Below are 10401 nucleotides of genomic sequence, written 5' to 3' on the forward strand. Positions count from 1 at the left end.
TTTTTTGAGACAGAGTCTTGCTCTGTTACCCAGAGTGGAGTGCAGTGGCGCGATCTTGGCTCACTGCAACCTCTACCTCCTAGGTTCAAGCGATTCTTCTGCCTTAGCCTCCTGAGTAGCTGGGACTACAGCCACGTGCCACCATGCCTGGCTAATTTTTTGTACTTTTAGTAGAGACAGGGTTTCACCATGTTAGCCTGGATGGTCTAGATCTCCTGACCTTGTGATCTGCCTGCCTCAGCCTCCCAAAGTGCTGGGATTACACGCATGAACCACTGCACCTGGCCAGAGCATACTATTTGAATGTCCAAAGACATTATTCTTTTAAGTAATAGATGTTCAGTGAATGTTACATTGGTTTTTAATGGACTTTCCCAAGTTGGTTACTTATTTCCTGATATTTTTATGTTGTGTATTCATAAGACTGTGGACTGACTTCAGCTAAGCCTCATAAATTGGCTATCCATTAGCATATTTAAACTGGACTCTGGGCTGCCATGTTTGTGGATTCAGAAGTAGCCTTATCAATCAATCAGCCTTATCTTCTTGTAAGTTCGATGATTCATTAATCAAACTTACAAGAACTAGATAATTCTATTTCTAATGTATTTCTTTCTTTACTTGTATTCTATAGGCAAAAATTTCAGAATCAATTTTTCCAAAAGCCTGAGTGAACAAAGGAAAACTCTCCAGCAAAGGCAGAAAAGTTTAAAAACTTGGCAAGGAATAACTCAGTATGACAGTATTGGTCAACCATCCTTTTATTGTCATTAATGAAAGAAATGGATATTTAAATAGATTTTTTCCAGGCTTGTGGGGATTTGGCAGCTCCATGCTCTATCTGTAATAAAATCTCACTGGCTTGAGAGTCCTGCCTAGATTCATTAAGAATTTCTTTCTGTCTCTCTCTTTCATACATTATGTATTTTTCAGGTGGCCATTTTAGCAATTGTACACAATGTTGTTAATATTAAATCATGTAGCCTCAGTTTCTTAAAGGAGAGTTTAAGGAGTATATTAGATATAAGTATCATTTGTCATGCAACTAATTAACCTTGAAAATAAGCGTTGGCCCACCCTCCCAGTACAATAAAATAAAGCACAGTAGGCCAAATCTGTGAGGCTATGGTTTTTAATTTTTTTTTAAATAAGGTATAAAAAGCTACTAAAAAACCTGTACTTGTTCCCCTGAACTTAAAATAAAAGTTAAAAAATTAGAAAAGAAAAGCAACATCGCTAAAAAGATAAGTAAAATAAAAATTTCCTACTCTTCTTTCATTTGTCACTATGTTTGTAAGTAGATTCAAAGAATACCATACTTGTCATCGACAACTGTTTATATAATGTTACATTACGTTAGTTTACCCAGCTCTGTTGCAATGGGAAAAGAAATTCAGGAAAAACAATCACTATCAATAATAAATATCAAAGCATGTATCTTCATAACAACAAAAAACACTAAAGAGAGTTAAGGCACATTGTAAGTTCCAAGATGGCTGGAAGAATGCACATAGGAAACTACAAAGAGCATTTGGGAGATGGCTCGTGTGAACTGATGATGTGGGGCCAACCTTCAAATTGCACTGACCTCTACAGGTGCTTTCTAGATCCACTCTTTTATCGTCTCAAATGACGTGCAGTAATAATGCTGCTTGCAGAATGAACTGAATTCTCATCTACCAACTAGGATGTGAGTTCCATGAGGACACCACTGTCACTTTTGCCTTTTTATTCACTGCTTTATTCCAAAAGCTTAGAATGGTGCATAGTATGTAATAGGAACTTAATAAATACTTGCTAAATGAATGAATGAATTTGGCATTTGACGTTTTGATGACAAGTAATATGGTCTATAGTTTAGTTAATAGGATGGCATTAAGGTCAACTTCCTGGTTTGGATCATTGTTCTATGGTTATGTAAATGTTAACATAAGGAAAAGATGAATCAAGGGTCCTGGAAATTCACTATTTTTGAAACGCTGCTCTCCATAAGAAATTATCTAAAAAAAATGTTTTGTGGGAAATTGAGAATGGAGAAGGGAAAGGGAGTAAGGACATAAAAGGCTGAGGACCACTGACTCTGGAATAGTGCAGGAAGACAAGGTATGGGCAAGAAAGAGTTGATGTGGGTGATGGCAGTTTGCCTCTGGAAGGACAAATAGCATTTGACTGCTACTCAATCTTTTCAGAAAATCTTGAATTAGAATCTGAAATACTCAGTCTACATCCACTGTGAAATTTCATCAGTATTCTTTTACCTGTGCTGCTTTTATCTACCTGCTGATGGCTGCTAGTGCCAGCTGCCCAAAGCCTTGAATTCTAGACCTTCTCTCCCTGCTTAAAATGTATTAACAAGGGCCGGCCACAGCGACTCATGCCTGCAATCCCAGCACTTTGGGAGGCTGAGGCAGTTGGCTGACCTGAGGTCAGGAGTTCAAGACCAGCCTGGTCAACATGGTGAAACCCCATCTCTACTAAAAATGCAAAAATTTGCCAGTATGGTGGTACACCTGTTAGTCCCAGCTACTCAGGGCTGAGGCCGGAGAATCATTTAAACCTGGGAGGCAGAGGTTGTAATGAGCCAAGATCATGGCACAGCACTCCAGCCGGGGTGACAAAGTGAGAATCCATCTGAAAAAAAAAAGAAAAGTTTAATAACAAGTATTCATGTATCAGAACTTAACGGGGCAATTTCTTGTATTGTTGGGAGATTTTTTTTAAAAAGTGGGAAAAAGGAAAAGCTTTGAAGAGGGGAAAAAAAGGGAAGATAGCCATTAGAATTATTTTGTGAAAGGAAAAAATACTAATAAGTTAATCTATTGTTCTCAACAACTGTTCTCCATAATAGGAAAGGAATCCAGTATGTACATGGCTAAGTTAACTACTCAAAACTTTCAAATTCAGAAGCCTAAAGAAGTTATAGTTTATTTTAAGCAGTATCCACAAAACCTAATGTAGTCTACTTCTGAGTAATCATTTAATTATGGTATTTTATCATTTTATTTTTAAAAAATATGCTGAGTACATAAACACGACTAAAATAACAGATTCTTTCTTCCTACACATAACCATTAATCTTCAGTGTTCCAAGGGAAGATGTTTAAAAAGTAACCCTTTGTAGAACTAGCCCTTTTTTCTGGAAGTGTAGCCTCTCTTCTTCCCAGTGCCCTCCTTTCCTTTTCTTTTATCTTACTTGTCACCTTGCAGTCGTGAGTGTTCTAGCATGTAGGAGGGGACTGGTAAGAGAAGGGAAGAAGGATACATTTTGCATTCACTTGTACATCAGCCTTGAAGCCTGGCTAGCCACAATATTGTGGACAATAGATATTTCAAACAAATAGACCCTTGTCTGTTCCTTCCTTCTGTAATTGTTGGCAGGGTTCTTTGTTATGTGTCTGGTTTCTTGAAACTTTGAATGAATAAACTAGGACATGGGATTAATGTAAAGAACTGGCATCTTTGTTGACTTTTTCAACAGACTGTGTGTACAAAGAAAAGAGAAATAAGCACTTTCAGAAGTGTTGTCTGCACGTGCCTGGGATGTTGGAATTTAAACAATGTGAAATGCAGTACCTTGAAAAAAGCCAGGCTAGTCCCTGGACTCTGCAGTTTACTTTCTAAATAAAAGATATCTACTGACCATAAGTGAATGAACAATTCACCTGTTAGCATGTGGACCAAATATAGACCAAGATATGCAGTGCTAGGGTTACAAGTGAATTTCTTGATGTGAAGTGTCATAGAATTTACAGCCAAACTGAGTGAGTACCTCTTTGCAGAAGGGTAATGATGAAAAAGATGAGGCAAAAGTTGAAGCTGAGATGCAGTTTTCCCACCTGAAGAGACCGGGCACTGTCACCTAAAATTCACATGATACAATGGAGTGATAAATGAGTTGTTTGCAGTAGACCAAGCTTTCTCAATCTCAGCTCTATTGACGTTTTCAAATAACGACTTGCTGTTAGGACTGCTCTGCACATTGTGGGATGTTGAGCACTGTTCCGAGCTTGTGCCCGCTAAATACTAGCAGCAGTCCCCTTCCATTTGTGTAAATAAAAAATGCCTTCAGACATTGCCAAATGTCCTCTGGAAGTCAAAAAAGGATTCCTGGTTGAGAATCATTGCAGTAAACCAAGGCATGGATCATATTGACCAGAAGGAACTTGTGTATTATAAAAAATAATTTATCCAAACCCAGAAGTGGCACACTGGGACAGTCTGACTTGGGGACCTTTTGAATGTCTCCACCATGGGAGCAAAGGCTAAGTAAAGCAGTGGCCCATTGCTCAGTCCAACAATACTCCCCATCAATTATCCCCTGGTGGCTTTCTGTGCCTTTAGTATCTTAATCTGCTTTGACTTATTTTCCTTGACCTTTAAATTGTCTCCTAAAGCAAATCAAAATTTCTCCTCATGATACAAAGGTAAAAAATTATTTTTATGTCTTCACATCACTAGTAACATGTTTGAAAAGTGGACTTTGTTCTCTGCCTCCCCTTCCTCACTGCCTACTTTCTGGAATTCGTCCCAGTTTGATTTTTCTTTTCCATATGGCACAATTTGAAGCAGCCTCCCAGATGCTACAATCCAACATCTCAATGATCACATGAACTGAACTTTTTGTATATTTGTCTTTGACTTCCATGCAATTTTGGACACTCTTAATCAGTGGTTCTCAAAATGTTTTTGTGCATCAGGATCACTAGTGAGTTATTAAGAATTAAAATACATATTTCTGAATTCAACACCTGGTGTTCCTAATTCCATAGGACTAGGATGTGGACTGAGGATTTGCATTTCTATCAAGTTCCCAGCTATTTTCCATGCTGCTAATCTGGGGGATCACAATTGAAGAGCCCTGCCTTGATTATTCTCTTCTTCAGTGCTTCAGCTGGCTTTGACAATACCATGGTTTCCTGATCTTGACTCTCATTGACCGTTTTAGTCACATGTTCTGGTTTGTTCTTCACTTTTTCTCTAAAACAGGGCAATGTTGTCCCTCAGAGAACACTGGTCAATGTGTGGAGATGTTTTTAGTCGTCACAGATAACTAGGAGGAGGGGAGGAAGGAAGAGAAAGGATCCACTGCAACTGATAGCTAGTGGGTAGAGGCCAGGGGTGCTGCTAAACATCCTACGGTGTGCAGGACAGTGTTATTCACAAGACAAAGTGGTATTCATCTCAATAAGTGAATACTGCCGAAATTGAGAAACATTGCCCTAAATGCACGCATACTCCAAGGATTTTTTTTTTTTTTTTTTGAGACAGGGTGTCTCTCTTTCCCTTAGGCTAGAGTGCATTGGCACAGTCGTAGCTTACTGCAGCCCCCAACTCCTGGAATTAAGCCATCTTTCTGCCTCAGCCTCCCAAGTAGCTAGAACTATAGGTGTGTGCCATCACTCCTGTCCATTTGTTTTCTTTTTGTTGAGATGAAGTCTTGCTATGTTACTCAGGCTGATCTCAAACTCCCAGGCTCAAGTGATACTCCCACCTCAGCCTCCCAAAGTGCTGAGAATCCAGGTGTGAGCCATGGTACTCAGCCAAGAATGACTTTTTTAGCTTCTTTTCAGTCTACACCTCTCTCTTGTTGACCTCAGACATGCCTAGCAGTTCAACTGTCACGTCTCTGGAAATGATTTCCAGAGGTATTATCTTTAAATATTACATTACTTTTGTGTCTGGCCTGAATTTGCAACTGCCTGATAAATATGGGCTTAATGAGCCAGCAGCATCTTACATTCAAGATGCCCAAACTAAACGTGTTCTTCCAGTAAAAGCCTCCTTTATTGCCAATAGTGGTAACAATTTGATAGGGTGTGACTCCACCGCTTTTGACCTTCATATCTTATAAAAATGGTAAAAGATGGGCCGGGCATGGTGGCTCACACCTGTAATGCCAGCACTTTGGGAGGCCGAGGAAGGCAGATTACAAGGTCAAGAGATCGAGGCAATACTGGGCAACATGGTAAAACCCCGTATCTACTAAAAATACAAAAATTAGCTGGGCATGGTGTCGTGCACCTGTAGCCCCAGTAACTTGAGAGGCTGAGGCAGGAGAATTGCTTGAACCCGGGGGGCAAAGGTTGCAATGAGCTGAGACCATGCCAATTCACTCCAGCCTGGCACCTGGGACAGAGCAAGACTCTGTCTTAAAAAAAAAATTGGTAAAAGACGATTCTCTTAAAAAGAAAGTATAAATTTGTATATATGGTTCAGAAATACCAGTCTGACTGGAATTTGAGAAGTTCACAAATATTCAAGGAAATTGAAAGAGAAACATTTATTCCATATGAGATTATCTGAACTTTTGATTGGCCAGGGAGAAATGTGTCTTATTATTCCAAGTGAAAGTAAATGTATCTGTTTGTCTAGAACTCAGCCTAGTGTTGACTGGAGAAAATATTAATCTGATGCTTTATTCTTGAGAGAAAGACAGTATATGAGTATATGATCTTCTCACAAATATGATGAGTCTTTTCATTAGATTTGTTTTACCAGAGCCATTCTGTATTTTGTTACTCAATAGAATGTCATGTAAGTGATTGTTACTGGTACTAATAGTAAATCTAAGAATAGCCACCATTTTTGGAGCACTTACTAAGTGTCAGAACGAGTGCTTTCCATGCCATCTTACATATACGAAGCCTACAGAGTAGATTTTATTGTTGTACCCATTATGCACCCATGGGAGCTAAAGACTAGGGAGAATGAGGAATATACTCAAGGTCACCTAGAGCACAACTGATAGAGTTAGGATTTGAAGACAGGCTATTTGAGACCCAAGCTGATACTTCTCAAGACTATTCCAATAGCACAAAATTCAATTGCTGTGGGGACATGTTTCTCAGAACCTGGTCTTCTTGAATCCTTCTTGCATCCTCCTCAGAATTTAAGACCTGGGTGGAAAGGGAAAGACCACCCAGTCATCCCATGTGCTTCTCAGGAATGGTGGGGGTTGTCCTCCATTACCGTAAGAAGCAGTACAGCTGGCTAATGGATAGAGACACAGGGGAGAGATTTTCTTTGCGGGAGTTCATTACGGAGACATCTGCAGACCTCTGACTCTCTCCTGCATGCCCTTTCTCTTTCAAAGCTTACATCTCTAGGCTGTAATGGATGCAAAATTACTGCAGCATTTTGTTCTGCCAGGCTGACCCCATTACACATCCACCACAGTCATAAAGCTCTGGCTTAGTTACTGTTTGCATGTTCAAGACTCCTGTGATGCAGGGAGGTGTGAGGTTTGGCTACATTTTCAAACAGAGTGAATGGCAGCTTCATTTTAAAAATAAGGAAACCAGCCTCCTTCAGAGTGAATATTGTTTTGATCACTGCATTTACTTCTTCGTGATAATGTTTCCCTGGTGCGTGAAGGGTCTTTAAATAAACGTTAGGGCAGCGATGCCAGGAAAGCATCATTTCACATGCAATAGTTGCAGAAGTTTGGGAGACTTCATTTCCACTCCAACATCCTCTGTCTTAATATTTTGTTAAGGGACATAGCAAAAGATAGAGCAGGGTCGTTAGAAAATGGTTAATAAAATATAAGAGTTTGGAAAGGCAGTGATTCTCAAATGTTATTCGGTCTTCCTTCTTCTCCATGCTTTCTCAAAGATTTCTGCAACTTTCATCTCACCACATCTGGTGATAATACTTATCAGAGAATGTGAGCAAACTGGTTTTGGTAGTAACTGAAATACCTTTATCTACTAAGAGATTCTGATTTTAATTCATTCAGTAAAAAATATTCTGTTCTAAGTATGTTTCTAAACATGTGAGACATATTAGAGAGTAAGACACATATGGTCCTTGTCCTAGCGATTACATTCTGGTCATAGGTGTCAGAAAGCAGTCACAAGATGATGAAAAGGTTACCCAAGTTTCTATATATTCTATAGTTTATCCTATGTTTTCTTCTATTATTGTACATTTCATAAATGCTCTCAACATATAAATATTGTTTTTAGCCTGTGATATTGTCTACATGGAGGGAAGGACTTAGATGGAAATAAGGTATCACAGAGAGAGTGTCTTTTAAAGTAATTGCAAAAATAGGAGTCATGTTGGTTATCAGAACATGTTTATATTTCATTATAAAGCTGATAAAAAGAACTATGGATATACGAACATGTTCTGGATCCTAGATACTTAAGAGAAATGATCACTAGCTGTCCCTAAAGGAATTTTATTATACTTCCTAAAATTGTGGACTATCTCTTTTGAGGTATACCCCGAAAAAGTGTATGTAGCAATAAATTTGTAAGAACATTTTTAAACCTGCACAGACAGGTGTGATAGGTAAAAGTCTTGGTGAGTGGGAGTGAGGAAGGGCTAGTAGCAAACAAGAAAAGAAAGAAAAAAGCATTTTCAGTCTTGGGCAGCACTTCTGTCTCCTCTAGCATCTGTCAGAATCCAGTTATTAACCTGTCAGCCTCAGACGGATTGAGGGAGACACCATCTCTCAAGGTGAGGCCTTAAGAAAAGAAGAATAAGAAACAGTCATTGTTGGAGTTGACAGAGACATGATCCCACCGAGGTCTGGGCTGTGCCTGGAGAGGAAATGATACTCAAACCTGAGTGTGTGCTTAAGGGGGCAAGAAACTCTGTGTGGGAGAGTAGGGATATGGAATTGGGGATAGCAGTGGATGAGGAAAGCTTTCTGTTTGAATTTGCTTGTGCAAAGAGGCAGAACCATTTCAAAGATACAAGGTCAGATTTTAGTGCAAGAAATTAGAGCTGACCGCTTCTGTGACTGTGCCATTTCAGTAGAGGAATGGTGAATCCCCTCCCCGTGGGGAACACACATCATCCACATAAATGGGGGGGAGGGGAGTCATGACGCTGTTATCAACAAAAGCATGCCCTTATCTATGATTGCGGTATCATTGTCTTTTTCTTTAGCAAACATGGGTAGTTTTTAGGCTTATTTTGCTCACAGGAGCTTCAGCAAAAAAACAAGCATCATCAATTATTTCTGGCATTCCATGTTCTGGGCACATAGTAGGCCTGTGCCTCCTGAAACTTACTGTAGTGAGTGGAGCCACATAATCATTTGCAACCAGTGAGCTGCGAAGGGACGGCTTGTGATCCTTACAGGCCATGCATTTCAGTGTTGATCTGAGAATCCTCAGAACGTTTTTGGTTTTTGGTTTTTTTGTTTGTTTGTTTGCCTTTGCCATGCTGCCACGGCTGCCAGCGGTTTTCAGACAAGTGGCCATTGCATCAACCTCAACTCTGAAGTGAGGAACCAGGGCAAAATGCAGCCAAGCCGCAAGCTCACCCACAGTAGAAAAAATATGTACCTTTATTGTTATAAACCATTTTGGACTTTTGTGTTAATGTGGCTGTTATAATGGACACATTTGGTTAGATACAAGTGTAAGAAGTTTTATTTTCTTTGAGGAATAGTGGGAAAGTGTGTATACCATGTTGTAAACATTTTTCCACAACCAAAATTACCACCCCTGTGTACCCAGAGTCCTATCTGCAGGCTGCTGTTTCCTCAAAGACATTTCGTTTGTTTTATTTTAGTCCTGTAAGAATTAAGGCCAACTTTAAAAAAAAAATGCAGTGCTAAGAGAGACATGACAAAACTGAGACACTTGGTTAGTGGGTACTTCTGTCTCCGAGGGGCCTTTGTGGATGCAGAGGAGCATTCATTACCATCTGTAAAGTGTTTAAAGCTCAATTTATTTAAATCACATATTTAAAAACCAAATCTTTTAAGGCCAAATTTTTATTATTTAAAACTTTATAAAAGACAATCAATTCGTATTCAAAATTTAAACTTCAATTCCAAATTTAGTATGGCTGATTCTTCAGAACATTTCAAATACCTTAAAACACATATCTTTTACACTTAAACTTTTACAGTTAAACTTAAGTCTATAGTAAATTATGAGTTTGGTTCATTTTATCATTAAATCTCTATGTTTTGTATTTTCTGAGGATTATATCAATACCAACTATTAAATAGTCATTGCTTCTTTAATATGAATCAAATCTAAGCTGCTGATCAGCAGGCTGAGGTTTTTTTAAATCATTAAATTTATTTATTGTGTCAAGACATAATTGCCTTCCCCAAAAGTCTAAATGTTTTCCTATAATTTGCTGTCTCTCCAAAAGTCATATTTTTTAAAAGTCATATTTGGTGACATTATATGATCCTTGTTCATTATTAGGTATTCCCCTTTATTTAACACTGTTAAAAAGATAGATTCTTCACTTTGGGAGGCCGAGGCGGGTGGATCACGAGGTCAAGAGATCGAGACCATCCAGGTCAACATGGTGAAACCCCGTCTCTACTAAAAATACAAAAAAAAATCAGTTGGGCATGGTGGCGTGTGCCTGTAATCCTAGCTACTCGGGAGGCTGAGGCAGGAGAATTGCCTGAACCCAGGA

The sequence above is a fragment of the Cebus imitator genome, unplaced genomic scaffold, assembly GCF_001604975.1.
Source record: "Cebus imitator isolate Cc_AM_T3 unplaced genomic scaffold, Cebus_imitator-1.0 Scaffold345, whole genome shotgun sequence".
NCBI lineage: Eukaryota > Metazoa > Chordata > Mammalia > Primates > Cebidae > Cebus > Cebus imitator.